Below are 25,000 nucleotides of genomic sequence, written 5' to 3' on the forward strand. Positions count from 1 at the left end.
GGGCCCGTCACTGGCCTGGAACTCACCAATTAAGGGTTAGCTGGGATCCTCTTGGCTCTACCTCCCCAGCAGGGATTAAAAGTGCAGCGTGCACCCACTCACCTGTCTTTTTGTGTGAGCTCTGGGGAATCTAACTTAAGCCCTCGTGCTGGTACAGGAAACGGAACTTCTCAGCTGTCTCCTCAGCTCCCTTACAGAGCTTAGAAAAAGAGACTGCTTTCTCCTAAAATAATTTTGTATTCATGCTTCAACAATTTCATACATGCACATAACATATTCTGATCATATTCACCCCATTCCCTTTTGAAAAATCTACTACCCACTCTTCCTCACAAAACATGCCCCTCCCCCTTCCTCCTACTTTCACGTCCTTTTTAAAATAACCCACTGAGTTTAATCAGTTGCTTGCATGAACCTGTGTAAGGAGTCACTTATGGGATCAGAGACAGCTTACCAGTGGCTACAGCACTGAACAAAAATGATGTCCCTGCTGCAGCAGCCATTAACTGTCTAGAGCAGCTTGGCTAAGGACGAGATCCCTTCCTACCTAGTTCAAAATATCTATCAAAAAGGAGGAGAAATTACAGCTGTTTTTTCCAGTGCGGAAACAGAATACATGCAAATGAGCAAACCTGTGAACATCTCCTTTAAGGAGTGTGTCAGATCTTGTCGCTTATTTCCAATTCTGACTCTATTAAAGCCTACTGTACAAACGTCATGCATGTCCGCAGAAAAATGTGTGGACCTAGGGCCTCTGGGGCCCTTAACTAAAATGTCCCTTGAGACTGTGTTCAAGGAGGTGGAGGAATAGCTCCATGGCTAAGATCGTGTCTGCTCTCACAGAGGACCTCTGTTCAGTTCTTAGCATCCTCCTCAGGCAACTTACAGCCGCCTGAGCTCCAGTTTCAGGTGGTCTGATCCCCTGTTCTGATGTTTTTTGGGGCACTTGCTCTCTTGTGCATATAACTTCACACACACTCGCCCACACTTTAAAAAAAGAATGTGTGAGTGTTAATTTTATGCAATCTGTTCAATGCTTAATTCATAGATTGAAAAAAGAGCTCATTCTATAGAATTTAAAGAGGTTGTATATTGTGAGTAGCTTTGTGCTACTTTTTTTGGGGAGTCAATTCAGTACAAGCAAGGGTCATATGGGAAGAAGGAACCTCAAATAAGAAAATGCCTCCAGCAGACTGGGAACTCTGTAGGGCATTTTCTTGGCTAATAATCGATATGGGTGGGCATTGCCCACTGTGGGTGGTACCACTCCTAGGCTGGTGATCTTGGAGTGTAGAGAAAAGCTGGCTGAGCAAGCAAGCCATGGAGAGCAAACCGGTACTCAGCATTCCTCATGGCTTCTGCTTCAGTTCTTGCCTCTAGGCTCTTGCCTTGACTTCTCTAGATGATGACTTCTCTAGATTAAACTGTAAACCGAAATAAACTTCCTTTCCCAAGCTGTGGAGCATTTTTTGTGAGCATTTTATCACAGGAATGGGAAGCAAAGTAAGACAGGAATCCCGAGGTCATCACAAGTGTCTGGAGCAGTGGTGGGTCACAACCCCATGGGAGTCCCATATCAGTCACAATTCGTAACAGTAGCAAAATTACTGTAATGAAGCAGCAACAAAGTAATGTCATGGTTGGGGGTTGCTACAACACGAGGAACTATATTAAAGGGTTGCAGTATTAGGAAGGTTGAGAACCACTATCTACAGCTTAACATCCTGCTGTCTCCCTGCTGGAAGAGTAAGAAGCCACACAGTTTGAAACTCTCTTTACAGAGTGGCAGGTAGTTCATCTTAACCCACCGTAGAGGAACATGGTGGAGGAAAGCTAGCCCATGACCTGGTGCTGTTATCGTGAAACACATGTGGCAGGTTGTGCTTGATTGTAGGTATAAGTTTCTCTGTAAATAAATCTGATGAGGATAAGACATTTGGGTCTGTGTCTTAGTCTACTTTCTGTAGCTGTTACAGAGTACCTGAGACGGGGTGACTTATAAAGAAAGGATGTTTATGTCCTCATAAAAGGATATTTATGGAGACTCTGAGGAGAAGCACAAGGTGGGGTCTCTTTACTATCTCATAATGTGGCAGAGGGCAGGTATGATGGGGTTGGGGGAGGGAAGGAGGGAAAGAAGAGGGAAGAGGAGAGAAGAGGAGAGAAGGGGAAAGGATAGGAGAAGGGAGTAAGGAAAGAGAAGAGAAAGAGGGGAAAGAGAAGAGGAGGTGGGGAGAGAGAGAGGAAGAGAGGAGACAAAGAAGGGGAGGTAGGAAATGAAAGAGGAAAAATGAGGAAGAGAGTCTGAAGTAGAGAGGGACAGAGAGAAGCAGGGAAGGAGAAAGTGGAAAGGGATGAAAGGATGAAGAGAGAAGGAGGGAGTAGAGAAGGAATAGAGAGAGAAGACAAATAGAGGAGAGAAGAGAAAGTAAAGAGAGAAGAGAAAGGGGGAAGATAGGAGATAGAGAAGGGAAGTAGGGAGGGAGAGAAGGCGGAAAGATGGATGGAGGGAGAAGAGTGGAAGGAGGCAGAGAGAGGGAAAGTGACACAGAGACACAGGGAGATAGAGACACAGAGAGAGACAGAGAGACACACAGAGAGACCAAGAGAGAGACAGAGACACAGAGAGACACACAGAGAGAGACAGACACAGAGAGGCACACAGAGAGAGACACAGAGAGAGACAGAGACAGAGAGACACAGAGAGAGACAGACACACAGAGAGAGACAGAGAGAGAGAGAGAGAGAGAGAGAGAGAGAGAGAGAGAGAGAGAGATGCAGCAAGAGACAGAGAGAGACAGAGGAGGTGTAATGGGCGAGACCAGGACTGGATCTGTTCTTTTGTGAGTAACTCTTGCAGTCCTGACATTAGCCTGTCCTGACAGTGACCCCATGTTCCAATCGCTTCCTGTTCCACACTTAGCACTACTGTGTGGGGGATCAAGTTCCCAATACATGAATTTTGTGGGACACACTCAAACCACACCACTGTAAAAGTCTTTCTGAGGGATACTTTCATTTCTTAACCATAAGAACAATACACTTCTTTTAAAAAGTAATCAAGTGGTTTTCTGTGAGAGCCTCAATACCAGCTCTGGGAAGACATGGCCACTGCGTGCAGCTCGGATCTACACAGGGCTGGATTTCTCTTGCCTCCCTCAAACTGTGGGCTGACATCGTAGTGGATCACTGATTTCCACAAGCTGGCTGCGGGTAGAGAGGTAAGCTAGCCAAAGCCAACCACACGGACACTATTAAAGCCAAAAAGAAAACCTTTCTTCAGGAAGGCAGTGGGGAACTTGCCCAAGTCCTGCAGCCCTGAGCCTCACAGCTCTTTGTCTTTTACGCCAAAAAGCACATCCTGGTTGTCACCTTTCAGTTAGGAAGAAGCAGAACTACAGAAGCCAAAAAGCAAGGTTAATACCTTTAGGGATTTTCCTGGAACTGTGGACCAGGTCTTTGAGGAATTAGGTCTTTGTTCCCATCTTGGCAGATGATGGCCTACATGATGGGTTTTAAGGTACCTCTAACATGGCATCAGTTGTGCTAAGGTCTAGGGGGCCTGGTTGAGAGGATGATAGAAATCTGTGCTCCCTGCAGACAGACAGCTTGATTTCAAAGCCTGGACTGCTTTTACTAAAAAAAACAAAAAGCCTTCCTTGGAGAGATGCTGCCCAGAAATTTCACCTTTGATTCTCAGCACCCACATCAGGGCACTCACAACCACCTGCAACTCTAGCTTCTGAGGATCTCACACTTCCTTCTGGCCTCATTTCAAACCTTCTGCACACAGTCCCAATCCCCCTGCACCAACACACATACTTAAAATGCTTTATTCCAAAGTAGTGGCTGAGATTCTTGTGTGTGTGTGTGTGTGTGTGTGTGTGTGTGTGTATCTGTCTGTCTATATAAAATCTATGTAACTATATATGTATCTATATGTCTATATATCTATATCTATCTAGTCTATGTATCTATGTAACTATATTTGTATCTTTATGTCTGTCTGTCTATCTATCTATCTATCTATCTATCTATCTATCTATCTATCTATCTATCCATCTATCAATCAGACCATTTGATTCTTCTTAGCCTCTGAATCTACATCCTGGCTGCCACCCAACTTTTCTTTGTTGCTGTAGTTTGTCTTTCTGAGGACATCACACTGTAGAGTTGTACAATCATGTGACCGTTTGGGACTAGCTTCGTTCACTCATCATTAATCTTAATGCTTAAGATTCATTTAGATTGCTTCGTGTATCAATATTTTGTTCCTGCTCATTGTCGTGCAATATTTTACTACATGGACCTGCTATAATTTCTTCATTCACTTTGCCTAAGAAAGCTGGGGTTGATTAGAGTTTTTGGCAATTTTAACCAGACAGGCAAATAGCTGTGTATAGATATGTATATTAACATAAACGTTCTCTCCACTGGAGTGGAAGCTGGAAAGCTTTTTGTACAATATTTTATTTATTTTATAATAAGTACATCTGGCATTAGAGACATCCGTTTACCTCTGCCTTTGTAATTTGAACGGAGTTGAAAACACTCTTGTACGTGAGTGGGACTGGAAGGTGTAGCTGCACATGTGGCCTACGGACACAGGTTGCTGAGGGAAAACACTTTGGACTAGAGTTTTTGTGTTTTATGGCAGAGCATGTTTTGAAGAAACTGTCAAACTGTTTTCAGAGGAGTTGCACCAGCAGAGCACAAGAGAGAGCCAGTTGTTCTACATTCTTTAAAAAAAATATTTTATTTTTGTGTGTGTGTGTGTGTGTGTGTGTGTGTGTGTGTGTGTGTGTGCATATATGTGCAGGTGCCTGCAGAGGCCAGAAGAAGACATTGGATCCCACTCCCATAGCCCAGAGCTGGAGTTACAGGCAGTTGTAAGCTGTCTGCAATGGATGCTGGGAACCTAAGCTGGTCCTTAAGGGCAGCAAGTGTTGAACTTTCGCTCCAGTCTCTTGCTCCACTTTCTTTTAAGGACTTCTTAAGAAGTACTGCTTTTTCATTTAATTCATAGAGTTGGTGTGTGCTATTCTCTCTTCATGATTTTCTCATCTTGTTTGTTTTGTTCTCAATTGAGTCTCTCATAGCCCAGGCTGGCTTCAAAGTCACTATGCAGCCGAAGACCTTGAATGTCTTGATCCTCCTGCCTTCTACCTCCAGAGTGTTGGGATTGCAGGTCTGTGTCTCTGAGTCTAGTTAATGCAGTGCAGTGCCGGGGTGGAACCCAGGGCTTTGTGCATGCTAGGCAGGCCCTCTACCAACTGCACCCCTGCCCCTCATCGCAGTTTTAATTAGCATTTCCTTAGTGGCGATGATTTAGAACATATTTTCTTGTACTCACTTGCCATCGTATGTCATCTTTAGCAAAGTGGCTTCTCAAGTCTTTTACCCACGTGAAGAAATGGATTGTTTACTTACAGTGTTGACAGTTTATAAAATAAATTCTGAATACAACTTCTTTGTCAAATATGTGATTTAAAAAAAACTTTACTTCCTAGTTGGCAGCTTGGATCTTTCTCTTTGCATTATCATTTGCAAAAAAAATCAGCTCAGTTTTTCAGGACTCTTTCTTTCATGGCTTATGGTTTCAGGATCATACCTTTAGATCTCTTTGTCTACCTGTGTGTCCCAAGAGGTTTCTTCTATCTTTTGGCTTTGGATGTTGTCTCTTAGTGTTTCCATTGCTGTGAAGAGACACCATGACCAAAGCAACTCTTACAAAGGACAACATTTAATTGGGGCTGGATTACAGTTTCAGAGATTTACTCCATAATCACCATGACAGGAAGGACGGTAGCGTGCGGACAGACAGGGTGTTGGAGAAGGAGCTGAGAGTTCTACATCTGGATCCAAAGGCATCAGAAAAGAACTATGAACCATTAAACTTGGGCTTGGGCATCTAAGACCTCAAAGCCCACCCTCACAGTGACACACTTCCTCCAATAAGACTACACCTCCTAATAGTGTCACTCCTTGTGAGTTAAAATTCAAACCACGAGTCTATAGGGGGCGGGCATTCCTATTCAAACTACCACAGATGTTAATAATCTCATGCTTTATATTAGATCTATAATTTATTCTTCGTTAGTTTTTATATGATGCATGAGCACAGATACTGGCTGTATGTATGTGACCTGATTAGTTTTTATTGTCTGTTTGATGCAATGTAGACTCACCTGGGAAGAGGAAACCTCAAGTGATGAATTGTCCAGATTAGATTGGTCTGTGGCTATGTCTGTAAGGTATTTGTCTTGATCAATGACTGATATAAAGGGGCCCTGCTCACCGTGGAGAGTGATATCTCTGGGTATGGAGTCCTGGGCAGTATAAATTAATTGACCATGAGCCAGTACACTGTGTTTCGCTGTGGTTTCTGCTTAAGTTTGTGCCCTAACTTCTCTCAATCATGGACTGACTTGAAGTTTAAGTTGAAATAAACCCATTCCCTTGCAAAGTTGCTTTTGGTTTGGTTAGAGGGTTTATATCACAGCGACAGAAAACAAAACCAGGGCAGGATGCTGATGTCTACATAACTGTGGGTGCACCTGTGCCTCTGCACATGTTGAGGTCAGAGCACCACCTCTGGTGGTAGTTCTTGTCTTCCCCTTACTCAGGATGGGGTCCCTTGTTGCTTGGTGCTCTGTGCTCTAGACTAGCTGGCCCATGGGCTTCTGGGGATTCTCCTCCATTCACTTATCGTCTCCTTGTAGGGGCACTGAGATTGCAGATACACTCGGCTATACCAGCTTTTCTGTGAGTCCTGGGGATTCACACTCAGATCCTTATACTTACATTGCAAGCATCTTGCATTGCTGAGCACCTCCACAGCTCAAGTGTTTTTGTTTGCTTGTTTGCTTGGCATGGGCACATCCAGTTGTTTGAATGTCATTTGTCCAAGAGGACGCCTTTTCTTTTTCAGTTGGTTTTGTGACTTCACAAGTAGTCATGGCCATAGTTGTATGGGTCCATTGATACACTTGTCTAGCCTTTTGCTAATCCCACACTGTGCTAATGACAGCACATTCACGGCAAATCTTTATATTAAAGAGTGTATTGCATTTCTGCTGTTTTTCTTTTGCAAAATTGTTTTAGCTTTTGATCTTATTTTTTTACATGGATGGATGGAGGGATGGATGGATGGATGGATGGATGGATGGATGGATGGATGGATTTGTGGAGTGTGGGCATCTACAAGCCACAGTGCCTATGTGGAGGTCAGAAGATAACTTACAGGGGTCAGCTCCCTCTTTCACAATTTGTGTCCTGAGAACTGACCTTAGGTCATCAGGATTGGTGGCAAGTACCCTTACCCACTGAGTCATCTACCTAGAAAAGATCTGAATTTTAGAACCAGTTTGTCTGCACCTAGAAATTTTCTATTGGAATTTGAATGGAGTTAAATCTGTAGACTTATTTAGAGAGACTTTCAACTTTACTTTGACTAGATGTTCAATCCTTCGCCAGAGTCCATCTCTCTACTTGTAAGGCTGACTTTACTTTCTTACACAGACATTTGAAGTCACTAACACACTGCACCCTAACTTTGGGATTTTTATGGTAAAGGCTAATTGTCTGAATGAGATGCCTCTTTGCTGCTGTGAACTGACATCTCCCTCCCAGCTCTCTTCTTCCTTGACTATCCCTCAGTTGCCCCCATGACATACTACTGACTGTCCCTCTGTTGGCTCCCATTCTTTCTGCATTCTTTCCCCTGCCTTATCTGCCCACTTATTTCATCCTGACTACTTCAGTGATCTTGCGAGGTGTCACTGGACATTCTTTCTTCTCCGGTTTCTCTCACATTCCACCATGCAATCACCACTTGACTGTGTGGTGGCTAAATCCCTCCTTTCATTTCTACTCCTTCTCCTGTGTGGTCTTCAGACATTTTTTATTTTCTCCCAGTGAAGAAAGACACACACACACACACACACACACACACAGAGAGAGAGAGAGAGAGAGAGAGAGAGAGAGAGAGAGAGAGAGAGAGGAGGGGAGGGAGGGAGAGAGAGGGAGAGAGAGAGAGAGAGAGAGAGAGAGAGAGAGAGAGAGAGAGAGAGAGAGAATGAATGGAGGGGATGCTTAGGAAGCTGAAGTTCAGATTTTTTTTTGAGGCCTGGGGATGTTAGAATCATTTAAGGGTCTTCTTTCCTAATTTAGGGTTAGTCAATTTGAAGAAAGACAGGCTAGTTGATTGGCTCACAGCTATTGTATAATATGTCCTGATTTGGCCTTGAATTTGTTGAGCCAGCCATAAACATGGGGCCTACTGGTGGGCTACAAGGGCCAAAGGCCTTTGTTTTAAGCTGCCAGGATTTTGTCTCCAGTCAAGAAGGTGAGGAAGAAACCAGTCACTTTAGAAGTTTTCCATCTTTATTACCTCATTGTGACCTCTCTGCCTCTCTGTCTGCCTATCAGGGAGTGTGTCTATCTTTGAGTATTGATGTTGTTCTTATAACTTGCACAATTATTGAGCAGTATTAGTCTACTTTGATCCTCTAAACTAATTTGGCTACCTGTCTTTCCCCTTCCTTGGCTAACAGGAAGTCCAGCCCTATTCTTTCCCTTAATTAGTCATTGGATGATCAGCTAGCTTTATTGACCAATCAGGACATAATTGGGGAGCAATACTTGCACAACATTAGGACAGGAGAGTCTTAGAATAAGGATTGCAACCCAATATGGGGGCACAGAAACCAGCACGGATAATCTTTATACCATGCAAAATAATGTATGCCTACAGTGAGTCTATCATTCTCTTTCTGAAGTCACTAGAACTGTTGCTGAGAGCTTGGGAACATTGGCTGCTTTAGTGTCTTTAGGCTGATGAAGGGGTGATGAGGAGGGGCATCAGTTAGAGTGTCTTAGAGATCTAAGGGATCATGATAAAACTTAACTGGTGACAAAGATCCAGAGTGTAAGACAGCCATTTGGTGCTAGAGTGCCTCCTCTAAGTGAGCCACATAAGCAAGGTAGCATCTGGAACATCCAGAAATGAGTATGTGATGTGCAAAAGTAAAAGTGTGTGACATGAGCTAAACAAAGAATTCACAGCTGAGGAATGCCGAATGGCTGAGAAACACCTAAAGAAATGTTCAACATCTTTAGTCATAAGGGAATGCAAATCAAAACAACCCTGAGATTTCACCTCACACCAGTGGAATGGCTAAGATCAAAACTCAGGTGACAGCAGATGCTGGCGAGGATGTGGAGAAAGAGGAACACTCCTCCATTGTTGGTGAGATTGCAGACTGGTACAACTATTCTGGAAATCAGTCTGGAGGTTCCTCAGAAAATTGGACATTGAACTACCTGAGGACCCAGCTATTCCTCTCTTGGGCATATACTCAAAAGATGCCCCAACATATATCAAAGACACATGCTCCACTATGCTCATAGCAGCCTTATTTATAATAGCCAGAAGCTGGAAAGAACCCAGATGCCCTTCAACAGAGGAATGGATACAGAAAATGTGGTACATCTACACAATGGAATATTACTCAGCTATCAAAAACAATGACTTTATGAAATTCATAGGCAAAGGGATGGAACTGGAAAATATCATCCTGAGTGAGGTATCCCAATCACAGAAAAACACACATGGTATGCACTCACTGATAAGTGGATATTAGCCCAAATGCTGGAATTACCCCAGATCCACAGAACACATGAAACTCAAGAAGGATGACCAAAATGCGAATGCCTCACTCCTTCTTTAAAAGGGGAACTAGAATACCCTTGGGAGGGAATAAGGAAGCAAGGTTTAGAACAGAGACTGAAGGAACACCCATTCAGAGCCTGCCCCACAAGTGGCCCATACATATACAGCCACCCAATTAGACAAGATGGAAGAAGCAAAGAAGTGCAGGCCAACAGGAACCGGATGTAGATCTTTCCTGAGAGGCGCAGCCAGAATATGGCAAATATATAGGCGAATGCCAGCAGCAAACGACTGAACTGAAAACGGGACCACCGTTGAAGGAATCAGAGAAAGGACTGAAAGAGCTTGGGGTTTGAGACCCCAGATGAACAACAATGCCAACCAACCAGAGCTTCCAGGGATTAAGCCACTACCCAAAGACTGTACATGGACTGACCCTGGGCTCCAACCTCATAGGTAGCAATGAATATCCTAGTAAGAGCACCAGTGGAAGGGGAAGTCCTTGGTCCTGCCAAGACTGAACCCCCAGTGAACGTGATTGTTGCTGGGAGGGCGGTAATGGGGAGAGGATGGGGAGGGGAACACCCATTGAGAAGAGGAGGGGGAGGGGTTAGGGGGATGTTGGCTGGGAAAGGGAATAACAATCGAAATGTAAATAAGAAACACCTAAGTTAATAAAGATGAAAACAAAAGTGTGTGACATGCAAAAGTGAGTCTGTGACATGCAAAAGTGAGTCTGTAACATAAAAAGGGGAGGCTGCTAGTACTACTATAGTTTCTATTGAGAGCACAGTAAGTAGTTCCTTCAAATGTCTTAATGTCACAGCACCTAGCCTAAACATTGGCATTGCCTGAAGCTGGTTTCTGCCCTGGGGAACAGCATGTTGGAAACCTTGTCTTCAGGATGTACCCAGCTTGAGATATATGTGAGCTTTAGCCTTACCCTGCAGTTTTGGGTTTTAACTTTAAATTGTTCATATGTTTGAAACTATTCGGTAATTTCATTCATGTGTGTAATGTATTTAGACAACAACAAATGCTACTTCTTCCTGCTCTTCCCAGGTTCCCTCCCACAGCCACCTCCTAATTTCACAGAGAGAAAAATTTGTTCTTATAGTAGAGTTTTGCCAACTCAGCAGTGCTCTTTTTTTCAAGTCAAGATGTTCCCCATTTTCAAGTAGAGGAAAGATTTTACAACTTCCCATTGGTCTATCTAAGCAGCTGGCCCCTTTTTGTGTTTGGGGGCCATGATAAAGTATATTCAGCATTCCAATACTGATTGGTTTGATTCCCAAGATGGCTGCTCCAGAGTGGGTAGTATACTCAGCATGGATACTTGACACAAGGGTGTGATCTACCTTCCTGGCAGGATGGATGACATGGGTGTGAATCATCAATGCCTCACAGTGAGGAGTGAGATTGCATCAGACCACTCTGAAGAGCACTTTAAAACTTGGGCAATATTTACTTTAGAAGTTTTCCATTTGGTATCGTTGAAATGTGGTTGATTAGAGCAGTTGAAATGGCAGATAGGGGAGACTTCTATTCGTGTACCACAATCTGCAGCTAGACCTGGGTGAGGCTTCCTGCATTATCTCTTTCCATGTGGATTATTGCCTTTCCCCTCTCCTAGTTCCCCTGCTGAAGATTTACCTGGCATGTGACAGACTGGACTCATTCATCTTCACGTCTTCTGCTTTAGTGAAGGGATCCCTTGAGGCATTGTTCATTGTGTGACCTGGTCTCTCTACAGACAGGAATGGCTGTCATGCCAGTGATCTTAGATTTTGTGTCTGAGCTACTACAAGTGGTAATATAAACAATAAATAGTAGAAAACAGCTCAAGAAGGATGAACAAAGGCATTTTAAAGGATATATTTGAGGGTATCTGTTGTCATGACAAAGACCTTGATAGAAATCAACTTAAGGAAGAAAAGGGGTATTGAGTTTAGGATTCCAGTACATTGGTGAAAGAAGTTAGGGCAGGAACTCAAGCAGGAACTGCTTGTTAGTCTACCCAGCATTACCTTTGACCAAAGAACTCATTTCTTGTAGCCATGAGCTTTTTCTACCCATGCCCAAGTTCCCCAAAATCCTGAGACTAATTATTTATTAATACATGCTTAGACCATAAGCTTCGGCTTGTTCTGTGACTAGCTTGTTACTTATATAACCCACTTAAACTATTCTATGTCTTCCACATGGTTAGTTACCTCTGCTCAGGTTTATGTTACTGTCTCCTCCAGAGACAGGGCTCTCGCTCTCGGGATGGATCTCCCGAGACTGTTTTCCAGAATTCCTTTCTCTCTGCTGGATGTTCCGCCTTTTAATCCTGCCTCATCTCACTGACCATGGGCTTTTTGTATTGATAGGTGATGCTTTCATACAGCATATAAGAGATTCTACAATTTCACAGTCAAAGAAGTGTGACAGGAACCATGGAGGGTGCTGGTAGATGGCTGGTAGGCAGGCTTATGTTCAGCAAGCTTTCTTATAGAGTTCAGGATGATCTGCCCAGGGAATAGTGCCACCACATGGTGTAAGCCCTCCTGCATCGGTGACCAATCAAGACAGTCTTCCCGCCCCCGACATGCTCACAGGCCAATCTTATTTAAACAAGTCCTCGACTGAGACTTTCTTCCAGGGTCATTCTAGGTTTTATCAAATCGGCAGTTAAAATTATCCAAGACAGAGAGTGTGCTGAGGGAAAGGGAATTTGGGTGGGGCTCGGAGAGCTATAGAACCTAGGGTTGGTAGAACCATCCAGTGAACACTGGACACAAGTCCCTGTCATTAGGTAAGAAGTGGGTAGCATTCCTATTGCCCCATTAACACAGGAAGCTAAGCATCTCATCAGAGATTGTAGTTCTGTGTGTACTCAAGGATGAGCTTGACCTTCTCACCCTCCTGCCTCTACCTGTCAAATGCAAGGGTTACAGTCATGTACCACTGTGCCCAGTTTATGCTGTGCTGGGGGAATAGAAACCAGGGTGTCCTGCAAGCCAGGTGAGTACTCTACCAACAGAGACCCATCCCCAGCCCTGCATGACTTTTGACTAATCTTTTTGCTTATGTGTCCCTCTAGTTTGCATATTATTTCCAACAAGAACTTTCCACATTTTTCAGCTGAGCTCTTTGCTGCTCCCTGCCAGCCCCATCAACCAGACTGAAATGTTAAGTGTGTGAAGCCACTTTGCCATACTTGAGAGTGTTTGACTGGAAGCAAGGTGACTGAGGAAGGGACTCTGAGGACCAGGAATCACCTTCAAAGGTGCACCCTCCAACTGGGTCTCACCTTAAAACTTTCCAGAATGTTCTATATTAGCTTAGGACCAACCAAATGTTCAACACATAGGCCTGTTCAGAGAAACAGAAACTTTATTTTTCTGTTTCTTTTTTCTTTTCTTCTCTTTTTGATTCTTTTATCTTTCTTTCCTTCCTTCTCCTTCCTTTCTCCCATCCTCTCCTCTTTTGCTGTATATGAGTGAGCATTGCACATATTTTGTGTGCATGCCCATGTGTGGAGACCGGAGGAAGGCATTGAGTGTCCTGTTCTCTCCCTCCCCACCTTACTCTCTTAAGACAAGATTTCACTGAACCAGGAGCTAGGCTGGAAGCTGGAAAGCCCCACAGATCCTCCTATTTCCACCCCTCCTCCCTAGTGCTGAGGTTACAGGCACTCCTGGACAGTAATGTCTGAGTTTTTCTAGAAGTGATAGGATCCACTTGGTGATCTTCATTCATGTGCTGTGAGCACGCTAATCATAGAACCATCTTCCCAGCCCAAAGTGTTCTTTTTCTAAGGTGTTCCAGAGAGACTGTGTACTGTTCATTTCATTAATGCATATGTTTATAAAGTCATTATATAATATAATATATATACATATATATGTGTGTAGTTTAATATATATTATATCAAATATAGAATATAGATATAGTTTAATATAATGTCCATCTTGCTGGATATATCATTTCACTTAGTATTAGGGCATGTAAAAGAACTTGCAGGGAGGGTAGCCAGAAGTAATAGGAACTGTGAAATAGTTTCACAGTACCACCTACTCTTGCAAAGGCGAGCTTTAGAAAAGTGCCCACAATGAAAGGAAACATGATTTATAGAGAACTGCCACCTGGGTATGGACTCAGGATGGCCTTCTCAGATCTTATCAGGAAGCTGATCATCAAAAATATTAAAATTCCTAAAATACATCTGAAGAGGAAAATGTTTACTAAGGAAAAGCCCAAGACAGCCTGGCATTCATGCTGGTCTGCCGTGCAGTTCACAGACTACAGTGAGCTAGACTCATTTACTCCCTGACTGGATCACTGGAGTATGTTTTCTCCCCTACCTCCTTTTTCTTCCCATTCCTGTTCCCTCCTCTTTTTCTCTTCTCCCTCTCTGTAAGACATGTTGTCATTGTATCCCAGGCTGGCTTGGAACTTCTGACCCTCCTGCCTTCCCCTCCTGAGTCCCAGGATTATGGCTACTATGCCTAGCTTCCAGGAATCAAACCCAGGGCTTTCCACATTTGGGGCAACAATCTAGCAAATGAGACACATCTCCAGCCTTGCCAGGTTCCCTTCTGTGGTCTAGAAATGAAGAGATGACCTTGAGCTGCTTGTGACAGAACACCTATGTAGGTCAGCTTGGTCAAATGGGACTTGACTCTCCTGTAACTCTAGAGGACACCAGACCATAATCCTGCAGTGACCAGGCTCTCAGGAGTATATACATTTCACATTCACGCTTAGTGATCATTGTTTCAACATCCTAGGAAAGGGAGATGTTTGAGCTAAAGTGTCAGAGTGCATTCAGGTGGTGTGTGTGTGTGTGTGTGTGTGTGTGTGTGTGTGTGTGGGGTGTGGGGTGTGTGTGTGTGTGTTTGTCTGTCTGACTCTGTGTATGTGTGTGTGTCTGTCTGTCTGACTCTCTGTGTGTTGTCTGTCTGACTCTGTATGTGTGTGTGTCTGTCTGTCTGACTCTGTGTGTCTGTCTGTCTGACTGTGTGTGTGTGTGTTCTGACTTTCTTTCTCTCCCTCTGTCTCCGTCTGTCTCTGTCTGTCTGTCTCTCTCTTGCGCTTTGTGTGTGTGCGTGCGTGTGTGTATCTGTGAGTGTGTGTGTGTGTGTGTGTGTGTGTGTGTGTGTGTGTGTGTAGGCACAGGTGAGTTTTGTGGGTCATTCACCTCACACCAAACATAATACTGACCAATTTGGCTAGACTGGCTGGCCAGTAAGTCCAAGTAAGCCTGTTGTCTGTCTCCTCAGTACCAGGATTACTAGTGCCCACCATGGTGCCCAGCATTTTATTTGGGCTCTAGGTTTTGGATTTAGGTCTTTGTGTTTTCCCAGCAGGACTTTATTGTCTGAGCCATCTCTCCAGTCTGTGCCCATACTCATCCTTGTTTGCTCACTAACCGGGAAGTTAAAATGCTACACTGTGATTCTCTGCTCCTGTCTGTGAAATCCATAGTGTCCCTTGCCCACCCGAGGACATGTTCTGGCAGACATCTTTAGGTCTTTCCTTCCTTCTGTGACAAGGTGATTCACACAAGCCTGGGAGAGCGGCTGGTGCTGCCTGAGTGCACTAAGTGCTTTCCATTGTACTGGCTTGCTGATTTTCTTTTACAAGCCAGTGTTCCTTTCTCTCGAGTGTTTGACACTTAGCTGAGTGGCTGTCAAAATGTTTCCTTCCCATCATTAGTCTAGTCTGTCTTAGCCAGGGTTGCCTGTGTTTGTGGTAGGGCTTTGTTTGATCTGCCGAATCACTGATTAACAGTCAAACCCCCTTCTCTGCCCTACAGAACATAGAGAACTAAAATGGTTTCAAAGAAGCTTCTAGACATTTCTCAGTGCTGAAGAGGACAAGCGCCTGCTTCCTGGGCTTCTGATGGAGTGTTGCCATGGCAACAGGGGAAGGCTAACTCAGCCTAGCATAGGACCTGACTTGTCAGGCCTCAGAGCAACCCTTTGGAAATATCTTACTTGTTATTGTGCCTATGGGATGGGTTCCTAGAGTACAGTGGGTACCCATACAGAGCCGCCTTTGCTGGTTGTGTCAAGGTCTGTTATTTGCTCATCCTTCTTTCCATGCCAGTCTTGGTGGCTCTCCCTATCTTCCTGCTTTTCTGTTGTCTGCACACTGGTGTGGAAATGAGGGGGTAGCTAGAGTACCCTCAGATACCTGAGGACCACTGATTCAACGATACTGCAAATAACAGGATTGTTGTTCAGAGTTGTCGCCCTTTTAATTTTGGAAATGGGCTATGATTTCAAAATTGTCTAGTCATAGGCTGTGTCTGTACCTTAGATGCTTGGAAATGTAACATAGTTGAATGCCAGTCGATCTGAATGGTTATCCTCAAAACATATAGTTATTTCTACTTATCAATGACAATACAAGGACCAGAGAGGTTACAGAGCTCACCTAAGATCTGGTTGTGGTTTGGGTGTGAAATGTTCCCCAGGGTTGTGGGTGTTTGGATCAGGGTTCCTGCAAGCAAACGGCACAGTGGAGAGGGAATCGATCCACACAAGGTGAAGAATGAAACTTGGATCAGCACCACTTCAGCAAGCACTGGGTTAAAACCTCCAGAGTCTGATGCCACGGTTTTATTTTCTTACACATTTAAGCACAGTAAAACTTTGGGGGGAAATCTCCATATGATCATTATCACCACACAGATTCAGGGAGAGCTACACTGAAACTCTCTTGCAAAGTAGCAAGGCGCCCGTGACCTTTCAAATAAGAATGCATTCTATTAACTGATGAGCAGTGCTCACGGTCAGGCCTAGGGAGGAAGGGTGTGTAATAAGCAGACGGTTTGACTGTTGGTGAAGGATGCAGTGTACATGTGGTCTCTTTCTATTCACTGAGAGACAAGGCTGAGCATAAGGACCTAAACACTGCTAGGAATTTTGGGGTATTCAGTTGGAGGTTGGCTCCATAGAATAGCAAAAAGATCACCAGGTTGTTAGATAAGATCGGCTCCAGACTTCTGGGTGAAAAAGGTGTCATTTCCTTCCCTTGAAGAAAATGGGCTCCTGTGTTTAACTGGTCCGTTTCTTCCAGTGTGTTCTCTAAGCTGCGCCTCCTAACTGTTCCCAGCTGGTGGTGCTGTTTGGGGATGCTGTGGAACGTTTAGGAAGGGAGCCTTTGCTGGAGGGATTGGGTCACTGGGAACAGGCTTGGAGATGTGACAGGCTTACCTCCAGTCTGCTCTCTGCTTCCTGATTACAAACACGATGTGATTGGGCCATCTTCTCATACTCTCGTGTCATGCTTTCCCTGTCTTGCTGGACTGTATCCCCCAAACTGTGAACTAAAGTAACCCCTCTTCCCTTAAGTCATCAGGGATTTGATAATGGCAGCGAGAGTAACGAGTACAGGCCACTTTTAAGACAGGTGTTACTCAGTCAAGCGCTGTGAACAGTCCCGACACGTTGTGTGACTGAACTGAGTGGCTACTGTGTGATCCTCAGTAAATCCTGATATTGATTCTCTGGTTAGGAAAAGCAGGTGTTTGCCTGTAACTGTTCCCAGTCCTTATACATCTATTTCGAAGTGTTTGGCTAACAGCATGTCTCAAACAGCGGGAGTAAACTTGGATTTGGAGTCGCAGATTCCAAACTGGAATTCTCCTTATTAAAGATGAAGTCCCGGGGAAATCCACGAATACAACTCCACTGGATAGCACAGAAGGGGTTATTTGGATAACTTGATAGAATGATGTAGAAGAGGTTTACTTAGAGAAGGAAATCTGAAAATCAAACCTAAAGTTTGGACAGAAGTTGGTGAGGAAGGACTAGAATAATCAGCATCACAAAGTTAAAGTTGGGAGATGCTTAAAACAGAACAGAATAGTGCAGGAACCAAGTAATAAAAGAAGATAAGTCAAATAGCTCTTGTCATATTGATAAGAACTGATTACGCAGCCAGAGAGATGGTGTAGTGGTTAGGACCTTAAACTGCTCGGCAGAGTACTTGAATTTGTTTCCCAAATTCACACACACAGATTCAGGGATAGCTACACTGAAACTCTCTTGCAAAGTAGCAAGGCGCCTTGCTTTAGAGCAAAGTAGCTCTAGGGGAATCCAGTACCCTCTTTTGGTCTCTGTGAACACCCACACGTGTGCGTAAAGCCAAAATAAGGTTTTTGAAAACAAAACAAACAAACAAAAAATCTGACCACGTGAAGCAGATCTAACTTCTGATGTTGCCACCTCACTCACGTACATTTATTCTACTATAGAGACACACGCACGACTTCAAAGTAAACGTCTTTCTTCTTGCCTGATTTCACTCCCAAGAAGAAAATACTAATAGATTTGAATTATATTACAAATGCGCCTATCGGTGTGCGTGTCTTGGGGAAAGAGGTGGTATGTATCAATGGTGCCTTGGCTAAGAATGGCGGCTCTGCTTCCAGGGACTAAACCACTACCCAAAGACTATACATGGGCTGACCCTGGGCTCCAACTGCATAGGTAGCAGAGAATAACCTTGTTGTGGAACCAGTGGAAGGGAAAGCCCTTGGTCCTGTCAAGGTTGGACCCCCAGTACAGGGGAATATGGGGGGTGACAGTAAAGGGGATGTATGGGGAGAATACCCGTGCAGGGGGAGGGGACGAGGACTTATGGACAGGAAACTGGGAAGGGAAATAACATTTGAAATGTATGTAAAGAAATATATCTAATAAAAAAAGAATAGCGGCTCTGGTATCATGTGGTTTCAAATCCTGATGAGTGCCACTTGAGTTGCATGACTTAACCTCTCTGTGCCTCATGCCCCACCGTCCTTAGCTTTTCTGTTTATTCTGTATGTATATGGGTGTTTTGCCTGTGTGCATGTATGTGCACTATGCACATGCCTGTGCCCATGGAGGCAAGAAGAAGCCATTGGATCCCTTGTAACTGGTGTTACAGATGGTTGTGAGTCCTCTTATACGGGTCCTTTCACAAAGCAGCAAGGATCCCTAACCATTGAGCCACCTCCTCAACCCCAGTTCCCTCATCTTTAAGACAGAATCACCAATGTTACTTACAAGGATCAAGCCAGGAAACAACTGTAAAGCAGGTCATGAATGCCAAGAATGTTCGATAGAGATCGTATGTGTGTGTCTCTGTGTGTACAGACAAGAGGAAACCTTGGTTCTGTTCATGTTTTGGATTTTGGTTTTTCTGTTTGTTTTCCTTCGTTTTCTTTTGAGACAGTTACCCATTAGGCTTGGCCATCTTCTCAGCAAATCCCAGGGATCCCCCTATCTCTGTCTTACCAGAACTGGGTTAAATGTGTGCCCTATATTCCTTATGACTACGGACTTCTTCCTCTTCTTCCTCTTCCTCTTCCTCTCCTCCTCCTCCTTTCTCTCCCCTCCCCCTCCTCATCTGCCTCCTCCTCTTTCTCCTTCTTCTTTTAATGTGAATTTGGCAGATTGCAAAGCAAACTCTACCAACTGAGATATCCTCCTAGCCCTCTTCATAAACATTTCTCAAATATACAAGACTGGACTGATTAAAACCAGAAAATCTTGGAACTAGGTTAGATAATAAGAAACCAGGCCAGAAGAACATAGCCTGTGGTCAAGGCCCCTCTGCAGTCTCCAGCCACACTCCTAGTTCAGTTACTACATAGAGTGCTGTATGGATTTCTCCCTGCCTTGCCTCCCGGGTCCTGATGCGTGCAACCTCTCTTGCATATGTCGAGGAGTGATAGATCTTCCTGCGGCCACTCTCATGACCACAGCGTGAGAAACCAACGCTTGAACATTCTCTAAGTTTGATCTAAGTTTAAGTAGGGAGTATCGCCTAGTCCAAGAAGTAGGGTTCGGATTTGGGGTGGATACCTTTGTCCTTCATAGAGGAATTGCTTAGTCCATACCTTACTTTCTGCCACACGCCCATGAAAATGTTTTAAGTTTTGCTACTATTTCTTTCTCTTTTTTTTTTTCTTAGAGGGGGACTCATGCAGTTCAGGCTAGCGTTTAATTTACTATATAGCCAAGGATGACTTTGAACTCCTGATCCTCCTGGGGTTAGAGGTGTGTACTCCCAAGCCTGATTGATACAGTGCAGGGGGGGATCAAACCCAGGCTCTGCTGTGTGTTTGACAACAAAGCTACAACTGGAGCCCATTGAGTTTTGTTTTTTAAATCAGAAGAAAGAATAGACTTGATTTAGTAATATGGATACTAATTTCCTATGAGTATAATTGTAAATAACTTTTGCCATTCTAATGGCTATTCGGAAGCAAAATGCCCAGGAATTCACTGAAGCTAAATATGCAGCCTGGGGTTCCATGGTATACTTTGAACTTATGTTTAGAGCCTGGCCTTCTAAAGCAAATTTACTCCCTTTGTCAGATTAGGTGGCCCAGACAGACTGGACTGACGGGAGCCCAGTGATGGTTAAAACTGATGGTCAACTTGACAGGATCTAGACTCACCTAGGAGACATGCTTCTGGGAATGATGGTGAGGGCAGTGCCATCTCCCCAGTGCCTTCCATTCTAGACAGTTCTACTCCGCACACTGCTGTTCTGTTGCTTGTCCATTACTTCGTTGGGTGAGAGACAAGTGAAGAGTGACGTGGACAAGCAGTTAGCTCACAGAAAACCCACATCTGCCTTCCCGACCTGTGCGGACAGAGCGAGTGTCACCTTCTCCTAGCTACTTCATTTCAGATGTTGACCTTATTTCCCTGAGCCGATGTCAAAGCTACACATAATCCTTGTGCATTCAGCTCTATCGTCATCCATACAAAAATATGGATTGATTGTCCTGGAGATGTGTGTCAGAGGCCTTTTTTCCTTCTTCTCTTTTCTCAGATTTGAAAATGTTGAAGGGATCAAGAAGAACAATCTTTGCTACCCAGGATCTTGCTTTCATCTGCTTCCTGAGATTGACTTCATTGTGTGTGTGTGTGTGTACATGTACATGCATGTGTGTGTGCCGGTGTGTGTGTTTCTGCTTATATGCACATAAGCTTTCTACACACTCTCCAGTCTCTCCTATCTCTACCCAGCGGGTGCTGTAATTACAGATACTTGAGCTACTGGATCCAGCTTTTTATGGAACCTCTGAGGATTGAACTCTGGTCATGAGACTTGGCTTAGCAAGCTTTCACTGAACTATTTTGCCGGTCCTATTTTGTGGCTATGAATGGTTGGTGTGTGTGTGTGTGTGTGTGTGTGTGTGTGTGTGTGTGTGTGTGTGTGTGTGTGTGTGTGTGTGTGTGTGTGTGTGTGTAGAAACATTTCTTTTGGTGCCTTTTTGTTGTTAATTATAGAAACAGGATGGCAAAACAGGGACCGTAGACAGCTTCAATAGCATAGTATTTAACTTCAGGGCATTGAGGCAGCAAAACTGAGTAGTTGAAGGCTGGGCCATGGAGTTGGCTTCTTATCTGAGCTCTGCTTTATGCTGGCTTAAAGCTAGACTGGTGCCGTCCTCTTTTTCATTGGGTAAAATAAAGGTTCATGAGGAGTTGACTCAGTCAGCAAGGCACTAGCTAGCAAGCATGAGGGTCTGAGTTTGAGCCCCATGTGGAGAGTTGGGGTCTGCTGGCTTGAGGTACCAGCAATGCAAAGATGGCAGACGGAGGCAGGTGCGTTCCTGAAGCTTGCTGGACAGCTAGCCTGGTGACGTTTCAGGCCAATGAGAGACCCTGTGTCAAGCAAAAGATGGAAGACACCTGAAGAACAGTTCCCAACACCTGGACACACACACACACACACACACACACACACACACACACACACACACACACGCGGGGGGGGAGAGAGAGAGAGAGAGAGAGAGAGAGAGAGAGAGAGAGAGAGAGAGAGAGAACACAAAAATAAGATTAGTGTATTGGTGTTTATATTGTAACCCATGCAAGCTGTGATTACTGTCAATAGCCCCGTGTAATTAGTGCAGGCAAGTCTAGCATAAACAGATCTGACAGCGATAACACTGCTTCTTGGCTACAACCTAGTAAATGCCAGTCCTACCAGAGTGAGCCCCCTCAAGGCTGCTGGCTGGATCAGCCAGGGCGTTTCATAGAGGACGCAGTGTCAGTCCCCAGGCAAGTGGGCCTGTGTAGGTCGGCTGAAGAGTTCATGCCTCGAGCATAATTGGATTGTACGGCCCTGCACACTGTAACTCAGGACCTACAGCAAGCTGCCCGAAATTAGGTTGCTCCTCCTTGTATGGCTTTTTTTCCACCAGTGAAAGCGACTAACTTTCTACTTTACTAAGGCCTTTACATATCATTCTTTTAAGTAGGGGGGAGGAGAAGTACAGAGGGACTGAATAACTGAATACATGTAGCATTTTTTGATATGTGTGGTTCATGTATACGCTTGTATATGTGTGCTCATGTGCGTGGAGGCCAGAGGTGTCTTCCTTGGTTGCTCCCCACTTTATATTTTTGAGACGGGGTTTCTCACTTAGCTTGGAGCTCACTGATTGGCTAGACTAGCTGGTCAGAGAGCCCCAAGTATTCTCCTGTTCCTTCTGCCCCTAGTGTGGGAATAACAGGCACATACATCATACCTGACTTTTACACGGGTGCTGGGTATTTGAACTGAGCGAGCCATCTCTCTAGCCCCTATGTAGCACATTCTATCTTAACTGATATTCTTGAATCCATGAGGTGTAAGTAATTGGCCACGTTTTTGAATCGGGCGTGCTATCTGTCTGATCAAAACGATGTTACTTTCTCTACGTACTGAGCATCTAAACCGGTGGATGAAAATGGCCCTGAACGACCAATGTCAGCAGTTAAGATCGCTATGGGAGTCACGGTTCATACATCCTGGGCTCTGGGGAGCAGCAAAGTCACTTCTTGTGAGACGTATTTTTACCCAGTTGTGTGTGTGAGAGGGCTTGCTTGGTGACAGACAGCCTATAAATAGCTAGCTTCTGCTTTTATTTTTAGTGGCAAAGACTTTTTTCTAAAAATTTTTTTATTTAGTAAGTTGTTGGGTGTAAGTACCACCCAAGAAGAGACAAAGTCTCGTTCATTGCAAACTCATGGCAGGTTAAATTCCGCATGCGACGGAATGAAATCAGCCTGCCAGTGAAACAGCTGTGTGCTTGCCTTGGTCATCTTTACCTTCCTCTTTCTTTCCTGTCCTCACCTCTTTCCCATCCCCTCCTCTTTCCCTCTCCCTCCTTCTAGCTAGCCTCCCATCCCTTGTCCTCTCAGATCTTATGAACCAGAATAAAACACGATGAAAGTCAAGGCCAGATGCCCAGGTTTTCTGCTGCTGGTGGGAAAGAAAGAAAGGGGAAAAGAAAACAAGGAAACAACAGCTCTCATCTCAAAGGGAATGAGAGTTTATTCTTTAGCCAAATAGGAGCGACCATTGCCCTGCCACAGGTTCAGGTTGCCCCAAAACCCATGTCCCAGTGCGGTGACGGTTTCCTATTCTATTTATATAGCAATAGAGGAAGCGGGAAATCAAAACACCCTTCAGACGCATGGTGGAAGCGTCAGGTAGGTGGAGATCAAATGCAGTCTTCTTAGCCTTTGGGTTGCGGGAAGCTACAGAAACTGTTGGGATGCTATGGACAGACCATAGTCTAAGTCACCTCATAGTCACAAAGGTGTTAATGAACAGTGGATTAGGGACCTAGAGGTTGCCAAAATAATTTGCTTCTTGCTCTGTAACATTCCAACTCTCCATACTCACAGACATTTTTACTCAACCACCTTGTAGAGCGTTTAGCCCAGGTATGGCTTCTTTTCTCAGACCTTCACTCTTGCCTCTTCACTGAAGTAACTGCCTTTACATTCTCCACCTAGTGAGTTCCGAGGCTTTGCGAGATGAGCTGCCTGCCCCCACCTGGCATGTGGGGGTCTCTCCTCTCCTGTGGAGCTCTGCAGAGGGCTACTGATGGCCAAGCCTCCTTCACAGGGGTTAATCATAGCACTGGCACTGAGTTAAATCTTTATGAGAAAGAGAGAGAGAGAGAGAGAGAGAGAGAGAGAGAGAGAGAAAGAGAGAGAGAGAACTTCAATTTTTATGAACTGCTTTTTAGACACTGGGCAGAAACACTAACCCTGCCCCTCGCCCAAGTTCCTCATGCAAGGTCCAGACAGCTTGACAGAGAAGCAAAAGGAAAGATTGGACTTGGGTGACCTTAAGTCCTCTCCTCAGTACTCCCTCCTAGTGGTGCTCCCTCCCTAGTGCTGCTCCCTCCTAGTGGTGCTCCCTCCCTAGTGGTGTTCCCTCCCTAGTGCTGCTCCCTCCCTAGTGGTGCTCCCTCCCTAGTGGTGCTCCCTCCCTAGTGGTGTTCCCTCCCTAGTGCTGCTCCCTCTCTAGTGCTGCTCCCTCCCTAGTGGTGCTCCCTCCCTAGTGGTGCTCCCTCCCTAGTGGTGTTCCCTCCCTAGTGCTGCTCCCTCCCTAGTGGTGCTCCCTCCCTAGTGGTGCTCCCTCCCTAGTGCTGCTCCCTCCCTAGTGCTGCTCCCTCCCTAGTGCTGCTCCCTCCCTAGTGCTGCTCCCTCTCCTGTCTGTCCTAGTGCTCCAGTGCTGCTTGCTGCTCCCTCCCTAGTGCTGCTCCTCCCCTAGTGCTGCTCCCCTCCCAGTGGAGACTCCTCTCTAGTGCTGCTCCCTCCCATGGTGCCCTCCCAGGAGATGGTGCTCCTCCCCAGTAAAGTGTAGAGTGCTGCTCCTCCCCAGTGGTGCTCCCTGCCCCTGTGAATGCTCCCTCCCTAGTGCTGCTCCCCCCTCCCCTAGTGCTGTTCCCTCTATTTTTTCCCTCCAAGTGGTGCTCCCTCCCAGTGGTGCTGTAGAGTGGTGCTGTCTGTTCTCCATGCAGTCAGAAGGAGACTGCTCATCACAGCATTCTCAGGAGATCTGCTCCACATAGAAATGTGAAGCAGTGGTGTGTGGAATACTACCCTCTGGGTGTTTTATTCTTACAAGCTATGGATTGCAGGAGAAGGGACTGTCTGTGAGCTGCTCTTTCTGCAGATCAGCCTCTATGAATGTGTGAAGTGTCAGGTTCTGATTCTGAATGTGTGTGTGTGTGTGTGTGTGTGTGTGTACACGTGTGTAAGCCAGGTGACAACCTCAGGTTTCATTTTTCAGGCACTGAAAAATGCTTTTCCGAAGTGACTTAGCATCCCGAGGTGCTAGACATTTCTGTGGTGCTGGGAACACATCACAGAACACTTGTATGGGGAGAAGACATCTGGTGTGTGGTTAGATTGAGCCCTGTGAGCTCACAGAGGAGACAAACCCATCAGAGCCCACAGGACCTGTCGTGAGGAGGTGGCTTGGAAGTAGATTCTTCCACTCTTCTTTTTAACAGTGTCTTTCTTTGGTCTAGAACTTATCAAG

The 25,000-nt window shown here is 45.0% G+C and overlaps 1 protein-coding gene across 1 annotated transcript in view; it reads left to right on the top strand.

Annotated features, from left to right (window-relative positions):
• Positions 1-25,000, top strand: part of Tmem163 (transmembrane protein 163) — a 174,465-nt gene that overhangs the window by 56,838 nt on the left and 92,627 nt on the right. The gene's annotated exons all lie outside the window — the stretch shown is intronic.

The sequence above is a fragment of the Rattus rattus genome, chromosome 10 (assembly GCF_011064425.1).
Source record: "Rattus rattus isolate New Zealand chromosome 10, Rrattus_CSIRO_v1, whole genome shotgun sequence".
In the NCBI taxonomy this organism is placed as follows: domain Eukaryota; kingdom Metazoa; phylum Chordata; class Mammalia; order Rodentia; family Muridae; genus Rattus; species Rattus rattus.